The sequence below is a fragment of the Colobus angolensis genome, unplaced genomic scaffold, assembly GCF_000951035.1.
Source record: "Colobus angolensis palliatus isolate OR3802 unplaced genomic scaffold, Cang.pa_1.0 Scaffold232, whole genome shotgun sequence".
NCBI lineage: Eukaryota > Metazoa > Chordata > Mammalia > Primates > Cercopithecidae > Colobus > Colobus angolensis.
The window spans coordinates 2,108,098-2,127,817 of NW_012115511.1; the positions used below are offsets into that span (position 1 = coordinate 2,108,098).

General features: G+C 39.2%; 1 protein-coding gene across 1 annotated transcript in view; it reads right to left on the bottom strand.

Moving 5' to 3' along the window:
• SUGCT (succinyl-CoA:glutarate-CoA transferase) overlaps positions 1-19,720 on the bottom strand; it is a 700,241-nt gene that overhangs the window by 145,624 nt on the left and 534,897 nt on the right. The window lies entirely within an intron of this gene.

Genomic DNA, 19,720 nt, shown 5'->3' on the forward strand with positions numbered 1-19,720 from the left:
ACAGGTTTGAGCTGCACAGGTCCACTTATGCATGGGTTTTCTCCCGCCTCTGCCACTCCGAGACAGCAAGACCAACCCCTTCTTTCTCCTCTCCCTCAGCCTATTCAATGTGAAGATGCTGAAAATGAAGACCTTTATGATAATCCACTTCCACTTAAGGAATAGTAAATATATTTTATCTTCCTTGGGATTTTCTTAATAACATTTTTTCCTCTAGCTTACTTTATATTAATAATAAGAATAGAGTATATAATACATATAATACATAAAATATATGTTAGTGATTGTTTCTTATTGGTAAGGCTTCCAGTCAACAGTAGGCTAGTAATATTTGGGGAGTTCAAGTAATACAATGTGGGTGTCCTGACACCGTTCCTGCGTAGGAACCTAATCCCCACATTGTTCAAGAGTTAACTGTAATTGCTAATATTAAGTGAGTATTTATTACGTGCCGAGATTTTATATGGATCATTTCCTGACTTGGGGCTGCCTGGTGCCAGGGCCAAAACTCTTGACGCTCATTTTCTATTATCTTCTAATGACTGCCTTCCTGATTGCAAGATTCTCTAATACTTTGCTAGGAGCTCCTTCCTGTCCCTCTCTACAAAGTTCTTTACTCTCTTACTCTTTCTGGTGTGTGCCTTGTCTAAAAAATATATATCCTTAAAAATCAAGGCTATAAAAGGGTTTGAGGCAAGATAAATAGGCAAAATCCGATTTCTCCATGAAAAGAGTCTAGGATTTTCATCAAGAACACAGTGATTCTGGGAACTACAGATTTGTATTAACTCTGCTGAGAAATGGGATTTTAAGGTAGGTATAAACAATTAATTATAGGGTTTCAAGAGATTACCATTAGGAGGAAGCATATGAGCTTCCTCATAGGAGACGAACGTACTGGTGAGTTTGAATAGTGAAAGGAGAGTAAAAAGGAATAAAAAAGGAAAATAGAGGTCACTACTGCTCAATGTCTATTATGACCCTCAATGTGTTATGTTGGCCACTTATGTAATAGGTAGAATTTCATCTAGAAGGAGAAACTTTAAAAGGAAATATGAGCATACAGAAACTCAAAAGATTAAAAGTGGGCAAAGGTTCACGGAAAATGCATTGTGACATTTGGATATTAGGATTCAAAGAAGATAGTTTCAGATAATGCATACCATAAAAGTATACTCTAAAGAAAGAAGGTCAAGCATTTTTCATTTATTCATTCAAAATGAAGAATCCTCTATATTACTGCTTGGCACACTAGCAATGTATAAAAATCCTCTAGAGAATTGGCTTAGGAGTTCTGCACTCCTCAGACTACAGGTGATGTTGATGCTTCCAGAACTCATTTTGAGTAGCAAAATTCTACATTCTATAACCACTTGAGAACACTACCATATGTGTAAGTCCTGGGAAGAGAAAGCAAGGCCAGGCCTCAATGAGAAGTGGGGAACAGGATCTGAAAGGGGCTCCATGACAGCTCCTGTCTCAGCAAGCACTCCTCCTGTCCAGCGTTTCTAACTCTCAACTGTTCTGAGTACTTCTCGAGTTTTTACATGGCCATAAAAATGGGCTACTGGCAAATGCATCAAAGGCCCCTTCTACAGTGGCAGAATAGATGTTTAAAAGGAATTTCCTTTTTGTTTCCTCAGACCTTAAACAGCAATGTTTGTCAAAGTTTTATCTGTTTCTAATTTGACTTTTTAAAAAATAAAGGATATAGAGTTGGTTCCCATAGAAATTTTGCTTTCATATATGATATAAATATACATATGTAACTTATATGTGTATATTTTATATACATATATTTAAAATATATATTATGTATAAACACTTACATAAAATGCATATCCAAATTGCACTGTACTAAATTCAGAAGAGAGAACAGTAAACCACTAACTCTGCTTAGATCTCAGGTTCCAGGACATTACATTTAACCCCAGACCCCGAGACCTTCTTAATAAGAGACGGATATGACCAAGAATGCTACATAGACACAAATAGGGTCAGATGTGGCAATGGTCATTTGCAATATCCTCCTACTTGATAGTTTCCCCATGTGAAGAAATTCCCCTTGTATGTCTTATTTTCTCCGATTAAGGGAACAGTATAGGCAATCATGTGTTCATTTTTTTGCCTTAATTTAGAGTTAAGTCCAGTTCTCAAATGATCTCATACCAGACCTTGGTCCTTAGCATAAATATCTTTTCATTTTCTTCACATGGTGTCTGGTCTCATTTTTTCTGATCTTAATTGTATTGTTCTGTTTCACATGTGTTTCTTATAAACTGCCTTGAATCCTTTTGAGAAACAGACAGGAAATACATAAATATTGATCCATTTGTTGATTCAACCAGCAGTTTCCAAGGGCCTGTTAGGTGGTAGGAATTGGTGATAGAGGTGAACAAGATCCCATATTATGAAGATGCAGACAGTAAGCAGACAATTGTGGTGTACAGTGGTTAAGGGCTGAATATCTTCAATATGTGTCTGAATTAATGGGATGTAGTATGAAAAATAAGTAACTCTAGTGTTTTCTGGAAAGTCATACTTTTGTTTTTTTCACCAAAAAGTAGTCTTAAAAACAAATTAGAAATTTCCTGTGGTTTCGTGATTTAATTCAAAGTCAGAATCACAAGTAGGAGTCCATTAGAAGGAATTAGTAGCAGAAGCTGTTCAAATTAAGTCAAAGTCAACCTCATTCTACTTTAGAGAACTGGGACTTCAAAGAGACAGAATATTCCAGAGGCTAAGCAGTCATCTGCTCCATTATTTGTGGAGGAATTCGTGCATTTTGTATATTTCTGCAAACAGATGCAAAAAGGAAAGAAAAAGCCACAGCCCCTACACCCGCTGGAAAGGGGAAAGATTTGGAGAAAGAGAAGAACACTGCTAAACACCACTAGAGTGGGTACAGAAGCAGCCACTCCCACAGCCATCCTCTCCTTTCAAACTTGTGTCAACTGCTGAGGAAACTCAGATTGGAGAAGTCAAGTCACTTTCAAAGGTCACAAAGAAATGGTGGGACCAAGATTCTAGTTCATTTACCTCCTGCTAAAATTAGAGATTGTGTATATAGAGCCAGCTGAGTGCCTAAGGTCCAGCCTCATATAAATGCATCTGGTGTGCTTATGAAGCAGTATGACCTCCAGTTTTACAAAGCACAAAGCTTTGGAAGCACTTTGTCATTTTAGTTAAGTAGAAGTTTCAATAGTTCTGTAAAAAAAGTTCATGAAAACTCTGCCAGTTTGCTTTCTGTATTTGGACTCCAAGCTAGCTGATCTCGGAAGCAAATCACTTACATAGCACTATTGGTAGATTCATTTCAGATGGCAAACATAACTTGAGAGTCCAGATGTTGTTTATGATTTATAGGGTTTATAAATAATGTTATCAGATTGAAGGATATCGCTTCAATGTGTCACACAGACATTTTATTGACCAAGAAAAAAAAATACTTCACCTCAAAGGGGCAGTTTGAAAAGATATGATAAGACAACAGAAGTAGCAATATGGTAATTCAGCTTAGAGAAGAAACAGATAGGTATTGAACATTATATTAAAATGTATTTCCCAAAATATGTATAACTATTATATATCAGTAAAAAATAATAAAATAAAATAAAGTTATAGTGGACAAACCATGAAGTTTTAGAAGGCTCACTCCATTTTCTGTCTGAGCCAATGTGATTTGAAAACAGCCAGTGAAAAAGCAAAAAAGTCCATTTTCATGCAACTGGCTTGACTGCTTTTTGGAATTGACTATATTTGGTCTAAAACTGACTGTTTTCTCATTGAATGAGCCAACATTCCCCAAGGAGCGGTTAAATGAACTATATCGCCACAGCATGAGAATGGCTGAGCACTGCACCAAGGTCTATTTTCACTTGATTATATGTGTATTTATTATGTAAAAATAGAGCAAAATATGACTCTGCCAAGAGACTCCCCTACGTTATAGTATAAGCGTGAGCAAGGATTTCTTTAAATTGCAGAGCTGCATGCTTGCTTTGTTTTCACAGCTGTCAGCCTTTTTTTATGCTGAAAAATTTTCCCCAATTGGTTGTTATTCATCATACTTATTATTTAGGAGAATTGACTGGTAGCAAAATGTGCTTGTTGGCAACTCCAAAAGGGGAAGTCCTCTACCCTGTCAATTTGTGGTGGATGAAATCATTCAAAGCTGTTAAAAAAAATTAAAAAAAAAACTTACTGGGAGAACGGTCCAAACACAGGCCAGCTTTCCTCATATTTAAATGGATAGGTTTTCTTCCTTTGGTTGAAGGTTTCTGTAAGACCTTCTTTCATCTGGGCCCAGAATATATGGATGCAATACTAAAATCTCCCATGAAAGGACATTCTTGAAATGTGTCCAACTCTAAAAGTCTCATTGGGAATCATATTTTCAACTTCAAGCTATGTAAAATGAAGTTTCAAAGCTACTATCCCTTCACAGATTGTACACATATGCATAAACAGAGATAGAAGAAACTTCATCTCCACTGTAGCAACTGCAAACTAGAAGACATATTCCTCAGAGGCAAAGAATGTTCATCCTAAAACAGGAACAGAATGAAGCCACTTAAGAAAATGGTCAATTATGGAATGTTCTGTGCATAAGTATGTCCATTAATTAAGAAATGAACTGAAATTTCTAATGGATTTCATAATGGCCACCAACCAGCTGCCAGTTGGCTGTAGCTTGGTGACAGATGGTAGTGACTGATCTGGACTAGATTTGACCTAGAGATAGTCCATCATTTATTAAATTGCAGTCTCAAATAAAATTCCATGCATTGCAGCATTTCACCATTATGTCTCACAGTGAGATCCTCTGAGAGCATTGCTTATCTGCCGCCACTGTTGCAGACAGCAAACTATTCAAAGGGCTTAAATATAACACTCAGTAAAGAAAGTTCATAATAACTCTCAGGAGATGAAAAAAAAAAACAATGCAACTCGAATGACTGTTGCTTGAATGAGGCATAGTATAAAATGGGAGCTCTGTTTCATGCTAATCTGGTTACCTCCCAACATTGAGATTTACACCCTCCACTCCTTTGAAAAAAAAAAAAAAAATCAAGGGGGTTCTCATTTACACAGCAACAGGCAGATAGTGGACTCTTTGGGTTCTGCTTTAATCCATCAGCACATTCTCAAAGTGGAAAGAGCTGCTATAGACTGGCTCCAGAACCTGCTTACTTAAGGCTCTTGCATGAACGGGTCACTGGAGTGGGCACATCAAAAGTTCCAATTGCTGTGACCAGACTCTTGTTTCCTCAATGTTTGAGTATTTCAAAAAATTAATCTTATGTGCTTTTGGAAGATAAGTTTCATAAAGACCAGGAAAAATAACCTGAATCTTACAAATCCAGGTAGAACCTAGAAATACATAGAGAAAATACAGCTCAGTGTTTTAAAATCTTCTATGTAACATGCTGTAAAGCTTTTTTCATGTTGTCAAAACACCATGCATCTTTCAGTCTCATTCAAAGATGATACGTAAGGGATGCATTTTATTACAAAATACATACACTCAAGGAGCAAAAACATGACACAGAGTGGCATCTGGCCATCTAAAGGTTATTATTTTACTTATTTCAAAGAGACAGAACACTGTTATTAGTAAACTTCATATTTAACATATTATGCTAAACTTATTTTTTAAAAATGTCTTGTTTAAGCTGGAAAGAGTTTAATACTGTAGACATTCTTTCTCATACATGTCCACTGAAGGGCCCCAAATAGTAGAGAGTAGCAAACAGAGATTCCATACACATTTTGCAGAAGTCTACAGAGGCCTCACCATGAATAAAATTTCTTTGTATTCTCATGCTTCTTCCTAAAACTGTTCAAATTTTGCATTTGATACATAGCATCTCCATTATTCTCTGGATTAAAGTGTTTAAAATTGTTCCATTATATAAAAGTAATCCAAGATGTGGCATTTTTATGCCATAACTTTGTGAACCCCTCCATTTCCCCTTATACCTCTTAACATTTATGTGCCTTCTGACAAATACAGATCTAACACAAATTCCTCGGTTAATAGATAAGATTACTCTTAACCAAGGTCATGTGACTCTAAAATCACATGAGATTGAGTGACTTACCCAAGGTCTGGCAGTGGGGGGACTAGAATCTAGGTTTCTGACTGTTGTACCGAATTGCATGTGCTCCCAGCCTGGTGCGCTGGCTCACTCCTGTAATCCCAGCACTTTGGGAGGCCGAGGCAGGTGGATCACTTGAGGTGAGGAGATCGAGACCAGCCTGGCCAACATGATCTCTACAAAAAATACAAAAACTAGCTGGGCATAGTGGCAGACACCTGTAATCCCAGCTACTCAGGAGGCTGAGACAGGAGAATCGCTTGAACTCAGGAGGCGGAGGTTGCAGTGAACTGAGATCATGCCACTGCACGCCAGTCTGGTGACAAGTGAGATTCTTGTCTCAAAAACAAAACAAAACGAAACAAAACAGAACTGCATGTGTTCTGCCTACTACGAAGTGACGTCTCACCTGAGCTCTCCGTAATCCTGTCTTTTCCCTTATGCACCTTTATTTCAGCAGCTTCATTGCCTCTCACCTTACCTTGCCCATCAGATTCTCATCTTCATCCCAGTTCTCCCTCTGTGTGGATCTACTTCTCAACCTCATTCTGCTTTCAATTTTTCTGTTGTGGGCTTTTGCCTGGTTTTCAGTTTTGAAAATCTTTTTCCTGGTTTTCAGTTTTGCTCTTCCTGAGTTGGTGGCTTGTAGAAGTCCCACAGGTTTTAAGGCCCCCAGCATGTGGCTCTCCGGGGCTGGCTCCAGCTGGGTATAATGCCAAAGAATCCAATGTGGGAACAACAAGCTCAACTGAAAGTCCCTGAGGGAGACGATGGTCAGGGGTGGAAAGCTGATGTGATGCACACACCAGCAGCTAGGAAAGCAGGAGACTTAAAGAATAGTCACAATAAATTAGAGATGATTAGAGCCTGGAACAGAATGTGAAAAAGATTGGGATATAGCGGACTGAGGAACAGGGAAAGGAAAAGAATGGCCAGACAGTTTCAGAAAGAACAGCTTGTGCAAAGTTCTATATACCAGAAAGCAGGACACAGTCAATGCCCTGAAGGATCAAAGGGGTTTCATAGAAAAGATGAGCCCAGGGAGAATGGCAGGTGCTAGATCACATATGGCTTCATAAGCTATGTCGGGGCATCATGCTTTATCTTAAGGACAATGAAGAGACACTAAAAAGTTTAGATGTAGAATAACATGATGAAATTTGTATTTTAGGAATGTCACATATGAAATTTCCAAATTGGCCTTAATTCCTTAGGGGACTATATTCAGTTACCTTTTTTAAGTGGTCTACTTTAATACTGGCTTTTAAATTTTTATATCATATAGTCTGTGGGAAAAGATTATAAATAAATATTTGTATAGTATCTGATATATAAGAATTTGTTCCCAGAGTTTGTGGCAATAGTGTAGACACTGGCTCAGACACAAGTATGTGGAATCCATTTCAATAAGTATTATTTAAAATACTAAAAGTTCTTTTTCTGAAAAAAAAAAGTCAATGCAAAATCATTTTTAAATGTTTACATATACACCTACATATCCAAACTGCTGGTAGTAATATTAAATGGAAGGTCAAAAGCTATTTTTCTCCCTTTTTATTGGACTATTATTAACCAGTCAGAAAGCCTAGCAGTTCATTTATCAGACAAAAAAAAAAAAAAAAAGTATAAATGCTTGACACATGAGCCATAGCCAAAATGTTATGACTTTATTTGAATCACATTATACAGACAAAGCATGCCAATCCATCAGCCTCAAGTTACTGCCCTGTTACCTATGGAAACAGTAAGATATTTTCCTTGTTACTTAAAATACCAAATCTCAAATAAGTATCATAACATAAAAAACAGATGTTAAAATGTGACACTCAAGGTCAGCTTACACTGCATACTTGTTCATTTTTAAGTCCCGGGTTTCTTCTCAAACATTGTTTCTGAAATTTTTCACAAGATTTTGTTGGATTTGGTTGCAGAGGTTAGAGTCTTAATACACATATGAGACACAAATAGAAAACTGATTTGTTATTAATCAACACAGCAATAAAATGGGAGATATTGCTTTGCATGAAATATGATTTTATACAAATGACCAAAATCAAGAGAACAGTTTCTATTTTTATTCCAAAAACATTTTAATTTGTATTCTCCCTTTACTGTGTCAATCTTATCAGTTTATTAAAGACACATCTTTCATTTAAATAGAAAATAATTTTTCATTATTGTGCTATTATAGATGATAATTTTTAACTAAAATATGTGAATAAAGAAAAAGAAGAGAATATACTTCTCATTATGTACCATTCTCAGTAACTACCTCTAATATAAATTTAGTTCCAATATTTTTTCTATGTATTCATATCTATATAACTGTGTCTATGGATATTTTCTTAGAAAAAATCCTGGAACCAAAACATGCAGTGAAGATCTTCCCATGCCAATTACTCTTCATCTACAGCATTATTTTTAAATATCAAGGATAGTGCCCTGACATAGATATGCTATAATTTATTCAACTAATCACTGATTTGTGTGCATTTAAATTGTTCCCAATATTTCAGTTTTATAAGTATTGAGACAGTTAAATGCCTACACAGACAAAAAGGGGTCCCCAGAGAATCTCCAACCTGCCCCACAAGAGTTTACATCAGAGCTTTCGTGCAAATGAGGGAACCTGCCCAGGGCTTGTCTGGGCATGCCCACAGTGTACTGGAGCCCGACATGTGCCCTGGGGGAAATGGGTGGGGCCATGGGGAGTTCATACCTTATGCAGGGGAGGAGCTTGCTCTCTTCAGCTGTATGGTGACCTGGGATTCAATCTGTGAGGCAGAAAACCTGCTAGCAGGACCCTTTCTTGCTTTGCTAAGAGTTCGTTTTCCTTTTTCCTCTTCGCCCAATAAATTCCATTTTCCTCACCCTTCTATGTGTCCACAAGCCTAATCTTTCCTGGTCGTGTGTAACAAGCGCCTGCTTTAGCTGAACTAAGGAGAAAGTTCAGCAACAATATTATGGCAGTGAACAAATATGTACCTTAATCTTTCTATGCATCCTTGATTATTTCCTCAGCATAAATTCAAGAAATAAAATTTTGTGTCAAAAGGGTGCATATTTTAAACTTTTTGGTATATAACTGCTAAAATATTGTACAAAAGTACATTCCCCGTACAGGTGAGCAGATGAAATTTTTCTATCATATTTTTTTTTCTAGTTTGCTACTATACTTTGTTGATTCCAAGAGGCACATTTTTCTTTCACATTTTAACATCTTTAAAATCTAGTTATATATTACAATTTATGGCATACCATAGTTAGACTAGTGGCATTTTTTTCTTTATCATTGATACTTATAATGTTGCATCATTCAATCAATATCTGAAATCTGCAAAATATATTATCTGCATTTATATACAGTGGTTGTGTTTAGTAGATACAGAGAAGTTTTAGTATTTACATAGTGAGCTGCTTTCTTCATTGGCTTCATGTCCATGATTTCTCTGATTTTCTGTGATAAACACTTACCTTAGTTTTCTCATTATATATTACATTGAAATACTCAAAAATTACTCTTTTCACAAATGATTAGCCAGTTACCCTAGTGATATTTATTGAATAGTTCTTTTGTGTCACATATTTAAAGCTTATTCTGTTTAAATATTACTAATCCCTTTAAACACAACAAGCATTTAATAGATAACCATAGATTCAGTAATTGAATTTGTTAAACAGAAGTAGACTTTGGAATGAGTTAAAGTTTTGAAGTAACTGTTTGGACTTTCTGCAGAGATGGCAGTTGAACAGGTTAAAAGTCACCCAGCCATTTGGGCTCCGTGACTTATTACTGCTCAGTCACGTTATATATAACAGGACCCAGCAAACTGAAACCTAGTATTTCTTCACTAATGATGACCACTCTTCTGACCTGATGGAATCAGGGAGGAAGGAGGACTGTGCAGGGCGGGAAAGCCTTCCTGCTTCAGTATTCAACAGAATTCCACAGGAATTTACTGGCAGCCCACCAGGGTCAAGCAATATGTTAAAGTCAGGAACATGTTCCCCACCCAGCTCATCAACTGACTTCACAAGTTCCTCTTTTATAATGTCCAAGTCCAGCAATGCACTCACCTACCACTTAATAAGCAGCTTGTCTGTGCTCAGCACTAAAGACAGGCAGAGAAATAGGAAGATGTCTCTGACTTCAGAATGCCAGCTAGTGAGGAAGAAAGATAAGTCAATAACAAGTGCTACAAAATCCAATCCTTACTTTCCTGATGGAGGGGAGGGTGCAATAGGAGAACAAAGAAAACTATGGTCCAAGAGGAAACAGGGGAGGGCGAAAAACCACAGGAAAGTGGTACGTGAAGAATCATTTGGCTGATACAGAGTTGGGGGTACAGGGACTGGGAACAGCTTAACAAGCATATGGCAGGAGATGTGAGGGAGGATGTCAAAAGATAAGTCTGGGAAAACAGAAAAGGAGTCAGAAGATAGGAAGAGAAGGTGGAATTAGGACTCAGCAACTGACTGAATATGCAGGTAAAGACAGGGAGAAGTCTGGGATGATTCTTCTTTTTGTAGCTTTTATGCTTGGTAGATGCTTGTGCCCATCCACTGAGATAGAAAACGCAGGAGGAGGGGCAAAGGTAAACTCAGTTTTAGACACATTGAGCTCTTTTGTTTGTTTGTTTGTTTTATGGAAAATGAGGGCAACTGATGGATGGAGCATGCTTTGGGTGACATTCCTTCCGTCCTGTAGTGGAAGACACTGGGTTCCTGAAGGAAGGGAGACGGGATGCCAGGGAACAGGAGAGGGGACTTTAAGAAGGTAGCAGAGGCAGGCTAGATGTTCCTCTGCAATTGTACAGATGAGGTCACAGCAGCAAAACTTCCCATCCCACTCCGCATCAATACCTCTGCTGTGTTTGCTGCACTGACCATAACTGCTCATTCCCTGTTGTGTAACTGAAATGAATAGACCGTTCAATAATGCCCTATCTGTACAAATTTGGTCTCTTTTAAGAACAAAGGAGAGAGTTTATTTTTTAAATAATGTTTCAGTAGAATTAAAAGTGTGATTTTTATAATCCAAGTCACACCCTTACAATTTTTTTTTTTCCCCCATATACAAACTTAACTCCTGGCAAGTGGAGGGCAGAGAAACCACATTCACTCTGTGTACTGACCTGTGATTTGCAGCTGAGTTTTAGGAACATGATAGAACTTCAGTATGAATTACATATTTCTACATTTAAACCAGGGTCAGAAGTGGCACTACCCAGCGTGGGAGTTCAGACTGATTAATTGCCTTCATGGAAGGAGAAAAGTATGGCTAAGAACTGTGCAAGTAGTATTAAGTGCTTCATCCACATATTTCCATGTATTGTCTTGTACAGTTTGACTTGGCTAACATGCAAGAAGTTTCTAGCTTTTCCAGGGTGTTACAATCAGCTTTAAAAATGTCTAGAGTTAAATTTGCTTCTGAGAACAACTATTTGTGACTCAATTGATAAAAGCCAGTGTGAACTTTATTACTGAAGACCTATGCATTATGTAATAATTTCCTTAAATAATGGAGACGATCTTTAAAAAGAAAAACAAAGAAAACCCACACAAGCACATGGTTTTCATTTGGGGAGCAGGGGCTGGAGAGAGGCTCTGCTCTGAGGTTAACTTCATGGCTTAAGGTAAAACTAGGAGATTTAAACAGAAACTAGAGCAGTACCATAGCTCTCTGTTTTTAGGGACACTTAAATAAGTATATGACAAATCTCAGAGAATCTTTTGAATTTGGGTAGGGGGTGAGTAGTTATGTTCCTTTTGTTTCTATTTTTTTGTTTTTTTTTGTTGTTTGTTTTCTTTTTTTGTTTGCTTTTTTGAGACAGAGTCTGGCTCTGTTCCCCAGGCTGGAGTGCAGAGGCACAATCTCTGCTCAATGCAACCCGCCTCCTGAGTTCAAGCAATTCTCCTGCCTCAGCCTCCCAAGAAGCCGAGATTACAGGCGCTTGCCAACATACCTGGTTAATTTTTGTATTTTTAGTAGAGACGGGGTTTTACCATGTTGGGAAGGCTGGTCTCAAGCTCCTGACCTCAAGTGATCCTCCTGCCTTGGCCTCCCAAAGTGCTAGGATTACAGGCATGAGCCACTGCACCCAGCCTTGTTTTCAATGATTAATATTAGCTAATGTTCTCACGGAAACTGACATAAAGTTTAAAATGTTTCTTAATTTAATAACTTCAGATTGTTTTTACATGGCAAATGGAAGTTAGATACCAAATGGAAGTTAGATACCAAATGATATCCCCTAATGTGGTTAAAACGCCTCTTTTCCAAAAGGGGTAAGAGAATATGAAGAAACGTTTAACGCATGATCTGGTGGGGGGCATTATGGGAGGGACAGGAGAGGGTAGGGACTGGAGAGAAACAGAAGGAATAATCCAAACAATTTTCTACACAACTGGTAATTCCCAAACACTCAAATTGACCACAGCTAGATGTCTAAGTGCTGAGCAGGATTAGCACATGCTACAGTATATTAAGATGACATTACATCCACCTCTGTTGTGGTTAAGGCCCAAAGTTTAAACACAAATTAACAGGTGTCTATGATTCTAGAATGCCTTGGTAGGACTTGCAAGGCAGTGGTGAAAACTGGTTTTGTAACCTTAACCCAACACCTACCTCATGGGTATAAAGTTATTGGAATACAGTGGCATTTCTTGTGATAACACCCCTGACCAGGGACGTACAAAGGAACTGCTTCTTCCTGCCCTCAAGCTTAATCAAAGAGGCCTGCAGAAGATAATCAAGAAAAGATGGGAGGGTTATCATATCTACAGGACTTAGAGGGGGCTGAGGAAATGCTAGGAGGCCAGGCACAAGAGAGGCACTGTCTGAGCCCAGAGCCCTGCAGGAGGACTTTCTGAGTGGAAGAAGAACAAAACTGCCCTTTCTGGGAGAGGGTCGGCCTGCAGCAGTCTCCACCCCAGAGAAGGCCTACACCAGACTACACAGCGCCAGTCAGGGGAGGCTTCTTCTGTCCTTGTATCTACTCTGCTGTGTCCCTCTCCTGACAGGTAATTGGGACCAGGGGTGCAGGACAAGTGACAAGTGAGGAAATGGAACAGAAGCCAACCGTATCCCCTCCTCCTCCCTCCACTACAGACTTCTGAATTGAAGTGGGCCACTGATGAAAAAAAATAGAAGCTTTCATTCTAAAGTAGTTCAGAGGTTTTGCTATTCCACCATGTTAATGTAAGAATTACATTTTAGGCAAGTCTTGTGACTGAAAGGGATGTGGAAGACATTTTACTATCAAGTCACTGAAAAAGTTCTGGGATGGGCCCAAAGTCGATAGGCAGGAAAATCTAAAGGTTTCAAAAGAATAAAATAATGGCAGCGCACTCTGAATTCTGCTCCTTAAGTTTAACTCTATGGAGATGTGAGGCCTGCATATGGCAAGCGCCCCCTGTGGCCTCAAGTAAGAGACTCTATCCTCCTCTGAGGTATATTCAGAGGCTGAATGTTGAAATGTTGGATTCGACATCCCTTTCTGGAAAGACAGCAATTAACTGGTAGTTCTAATAAATACTTTAAAAGAAACAAATATATTTCCTTTTTTTTTTTTTTGGCTAGCATTTCAAGTAAAAGCTGCATATTCAAGACAGATTTTATATAATCCTAAACTCTTTTTCTCTACAGAGGCAATTGGTAGTTTTCCTTCCATACTGCATTATGCTCCAGGAGGTTTGCACAACATCCTATAACAAATTATGGTGAAAAATCAACTTTCATGTGAAATATATAATGTGAGATATACGCTGCTTTCCAGCTCTGCCTGATGCAACACAATATGCTTTATTTGGCTAGAAAATATAGCTGAATCTGTTCCTATAAAATTACTTGTGGTTAAGAGGAGGTAGGTTATATTTTTCTATCAGATCTCACCTATCGACTTCACTGTTAGCGTTGCTCCTTTAACAAATACCATTCCTAAAAGTTACAAGATGAATGTTTAGTAATCCATACAAATAATTTGAGTATTCAAACATGGATCCATCATTCAAAACCCCTATTTACTAAGCAAAGAAGCTGTAATCTACATACCACAGAGAGCAACAAAGTCAAAGCCAGTTTCAAGTGCCAGCCGTTATGGTTGGGCTGCCTTCAAAGTCAACTAGGCCTGCAGAGCCGCAGTTTCCTCATCTTTGATGCAGACCTCACTTCCAGAGCCATGGGAAGAACTGAGTGAGAGTGAGGATGTGAATGCCTCTGCCACGCTGTAAGTACTACTTAAGTGCGGGCCAGCCATCCTGTTCTGTACATGTCAAGGCATGAGCCACTCCAGGGAACCCAAAGACCCATGAGACTGGATACTGCGCTCAGAGTTTACAAATCTAAAATCTAGTTGAGGATACACAGAAACATTTTAACAACGATTTCAAGGTTCAAATATAAACAGAATTCACAAAACAGTATAAATTCAATGAGTGATTCCAATAGTTAGTGATAAAGTTCCACAGAGGGCAGTGAACTCCGTGGGCAGCAGTGCTGAAGTTTCAAAAGGATGGAGGAATGGAGGTCTGTGGGGAGGATTGGATGGGAAAGAGAAACGGGTATGCCAGTTTTTAATACAGAGGTTGCAAACGAACAGCTCCATTATCAAATTTCACAACAAAATGCTGATTTCCAGCTTTTCTTTTCTTTTCTTTCTTTCCTTTTCTTTTTTTAGAGGTGGAGTGTTGCTCTGTTGCCAGGCTGGAGCACAGTGGCGCCATTTCCGCTCACTGCAACCTCCGCCTCCCAGGTTCAAATGATTCTCCTGCCTCAGCCCCCCAAGCAGCTGTGACTACAGGTGCGTGTCACCACGCCCAGCTAATTTTTGTACTTTTAGTAGAGACGGGGTTTCACCATATTGGCCAGGCTGATCTCAAACTCTTGACCTCATGATCCACCCGCCTTGGCCTCCCAAAGTGCTGAGATTATAGGTGTGAGCCCATCGTGCCCGGCCTTCAGCTTTTCTTTTAACCCCAGGGGCTGGGCCAGAGTTGCTCTCTGAGAAAAGTTGTCCTCTCTAGGGCAGCGCAGTGGTCGCTTCTCTTGAGTTTCTCACACCCCTTGGCCTTCACTTTCTGCTCTTCCCTGCCCAGCCCTGGTAGGCATGTGGGATTGCTCATCTCTGATTTAGAAGTTTCACCAACCTTGCTAAACAGCGCTCCAGACTTAAGTGAACATCAACCTACTCAGGCAACCACACTGCACTCCTGATTCCTTCCTTTACCCCAGTCCACTGGCAGCAACTTACCCTGTAACACCTTAACGCCTGCATTTCACACTCTAAACACAGAGAAACTACAGGCAAACCTTGAGTTTATTTTAGATGGCATCTTTTCAGATAAAAACTCCCCAAGGTAGTTTTCTTAAATTAAGATCTCATGGGAAAAAATAGATTAACCAATAATAAAGCCTTTGATGAGCCCTGGGGTTGATCTTTCAATAAGTGGATAATTATTTGCTGGGCTCTCCACTCAAATAAAATTATCTAGTTGCAGCATCTCTTTTTTTCATAGACTAGTTATTAATGTCATTATAAACTTTTTCTCATTTGTTTTTCTTTAGGTATGATTTTAGAAATCTCTCTCACACTTGATTGCACACATACAGACACACACATCTTTAAAACTACTCTTTTTAGCCGGGTGCCTTGGCTCACATCTGTAATCCCAGCACTTTGGGAGGCCGGGGGGGCAGATCACGAGGTCAGGAGATCGAGACCATTCTGGCTAACATGGTGAAACCCTGTCTAGACTAAATATACTAAACAAAATTAGCCAGGCGTGGTGGCCTACTCGGGAGGCTGAGGCAGGAGAATGGCGTGAACCCGGGCGGCGGGACTTGCAGTGAGCCGAGATCGCGCCACTGCACTCCAGCCTGGGCGACAGAGCGAGACTCCGTCTCAACAACAACAAAATAATAAAAATAAAACTACCCTTTTTATGAAGATCTAGAGGAGTGAGAATGAAGGAGGAGGAAGTGGATGAAGAATTCCAAAGATAAGTTCTCTGGGGTAAAATATTAACAGCTTTACATCCCTCAGTGCCCCTGACTCACCATCTATAAAACAGAGGCTGGGGTTATATCTATATTATTTCCATAAACTGAAATGGATCACAAATAATTTGTCCCTAATACCTGTAGAATAAAAATTTACAAATGGCTTGTTTCTCAGTAAGTAAAAGCAACTTCAAGGTTATGTCTGTAAAAGTGTATCTCCTCTGTCTTCCATTCTACAGCATTTTCTGGAATGAGAGAGAAAGAGGTGGTCCGCCGTATAGTTAACATGCAGAGAATGTTTCATAACCCAGAGAGAGACGTGGTCAGTACAGTGAAGAGTGGGAACTTTGAAGCGAGGAGTAATATCTAGGAATTCTTTTTTAGGAAGTTAGCTGGGTGCTGTCCCTAGTTTGCGTACAGCCCTGTCCTTTCCTCAAGAAAATTTCAATAAAGACTTATGTTGCTTCCTATGCTGTTTAGGGTAAAATTTGTGTTTCTTTTGTCTGAGAATGTCTTCAAGGCAATCTTCAGAATGCTATAACCAGTGGTTCTCAAAGTTGGTTCCCAACTCCTGACTAGTAGCAGCAGCACCTGGGAATTTGTTGAAATTAATCTTTGAGCTTCACCCCAGATCTGTTAGAAATTCTGGCAGTGAAGTCCCACAATATATATGTAGTTTAAGTTACCCTCCGAGTGATTCTGATGCACACTGAAGTTTGAGAACTGCAGCTATCACCTATAGTGAGCAACCATTACAGAGAAACCATCTGCAGTAGAGGCTATTGGTACCACCCATTCAGATCTTCCTGACCAGCCAATGCACTTGTACTCTGGCTGCTTGGAGGAATAAAGCTGAGGGTTTACACCTGTGTCCTTCTCCCATTACTTCTCCATGGTTGGCAGAACAAGGACAGATGCCTGGGAAGCCAACCACCTACAACCCTGGGTTGGCAATGACATAAGGTACTTAAGCCTGAACTCTTTGCAGGGCAATACGGTCCTGTGAGCCTGGGAACCAGGCCAAGGCTAGACTTTGCCTAAGACCATATCCTTGTAGATCTTCCTCCTTCTTTATCTTGCTCTCCTCACTCTCTTATAGGATTTCCCTAAAGATTGCTTCCTCATTAAATCCTGTGCACATGAATCCACTTCTCAAGTCCACTTCTAGGGAAATAGACTAAGACATGACTAATTGTTGTGTAATTACTCATGAAACTTTTCTTAGGGTGATAATGGATGGGACTAGTTATTGTTCGGTGGGGAAGAGTTAACAAATGAGGGAATACCCATAGGAGTCATCAAAAATGCATCATACAACATTGTGTACTCTGGCACTGCAAAAATAAAGGTTGAAAACTGGTGGATCACATGATCTCTAGTGACTCTTCTAAAATTTATGTCATCATATTTCCTGACAGTGAATAAGAGATACTTATTGTACAATTTTGTGACAGGAAGTTCCAAGAAGGGCAAGTACTCATGCTTACTAACAAAATAATTAATTGAACAAATGTTTACTGATCCTCTATGTTCTAGGCACTGGGACCTCTACGGTAAACTCTACAGGCAAAGCCTCTACCCTCAAGGAACTTCCATCTTGATGAGAGAGACTGGCAATAAAGAGATGAATACGTGTAATCTGATATAGAGGGGTGAGAAATACTATGGACCAGAAGAAAGAAGCAGAAGGCGATACAGTGTGATAACTGGGGGTGGGGTTTGGGGAGTGTATTGAAGGGGTGATATTTGAGCAAGCAGTGACTGCAATAAGAAAAGCTATGAGGATATCTAGAGTGCTCAGGTGGAAGCAACAGCAAGTGTAAGACCTGAGGCAGGGGCTTGCTTGCTTAGCAAGGGAGTCAGTGGCAGGAGATGAGTTCAGGACGTAGCCAGGCCCCTGATTACACAGGGGCTTGTAGGTCCCATATTCACAGGAAGAACATGGTGTGATCGGAAGGCCTCCAAGGGCTCTGAGCAGGTGGTGGCATGATTGAGCTAATGTAGATAGGGCAAGAGAATCAGGGACCACAGATAAAAAGATAGAGCAGCAGGCTAGGTGAGAATGAAACAAACACTAACGGCTTCCAGAAAAGTTTATTGACCTATTCCTAGACTTCCTTCATCCACTAAGAGCTCTGACAGGCCCTGCAGGATGCACACACTCTATATACTCAATGCAATTCTCCTTTCCTTTTTGCTTTATCACAACCTGGAATGGGAAAGAGGGGTTTATGAGGGCATCAAGTCTCAGACATCCAGACTGAGGTACGTATAGGTCACCACTAAAGCACAGAATACCCAGGAAGTGTTTCAGTCCTTGTACCCAATGTTGACATTAGTACTGAAATAATTCAATAGTACTAATATATCTCTCTGCTTCCAGTCACTTTAAATGGTGCTGTGGAGAGTTGGGAAGTATCCTTGAGATCACATTCTATTCTCTGAAGCTGAAAGGTAGGGACTAACTTATCTCCATTTCATTTTATTCAAAGTATATAAATATTATCAAATAATACCACAAAGAAAGATTTTATATCATTTATGCTAACAGCTAAAAATCTGTAATTCATTTTTTCTCCCAATAAAAGCTCCTATTCATTGCTAAAATTTTATGTATTTTCTAAATGCACAGAAAAAAATACTTCAATTATGATTTATATTACAAGCAAGTTTTAACAAAAGAAGTCAATTCTTTTGTAAGAAACAAAAATCCACCAGACCTACTTAGAAACAATATTTAAGGCTGAAATCCATGGAGATTCCTTTTCTAAATGAAATTCAATTTTCCCATTTGTAAGTTTCCTGATGTTGACGGTTGTGGTATACGCGCCTGTGGTCAAGTGGTTTAGGGAAAGTGGACTATTGGAAGATTGTAGGTGCTGGTTTTAAAATTAAACCTGAATCTTTCACATGCCTTAAGGATTATATCCAAAAAACATTTGCGTTCCATGGGACCAAAGGTACTATCTCACCATTCAAACGCAAAGGGCCAGAAGTCTATTTATACATTCTCCATGATTTGTTTCCCAGATTTAGCTTTCTACAAGCACTTCCTTCAGGGAAACACACACTTTTCCTCTCTTGCAGCCCAATTTCCTGTAGGAGTGCCTCTTTAGGAAATGACAATCACAGCATCATTCTTGTGTTATATGACGACAACTTAGAAGAAAAACATGCATATACATTCATTCAAAACACCTTCCAAAACAAATGAGAATGAAGCAAAGAAAGGAGATGAAGAAAACGTTCTCTTTGCCCAAACACTTCTGCCTTTTTCTTTTTTTTTTAAGGTAGATTTTGCAGCATTTTCTTAGCTTATATTGAAAATTCATATCTATACTCCTCATTTAAAGGCAGGTTCTTCTTTTAGTGTTAGGTGTAAATTCATGTAATCTGAGTCACTATTCGAGTTCAGTCCAAACAGTTCTACCTTGAAAATTATAGGACATCCAGGTATCCGAGGCAGCTGCTGGGACATGCTAACACAGAGATGCTCTCGTTCCAAGAGTGAGGATGGACGATGAGGGTGGGTAGTTCTCTACTTAGGTGAACTGTGTCATGACTGCAATCTTTGTGAAGACTCTTTTAAGGAGCAGGACTGCTCATCCTGAGCAAA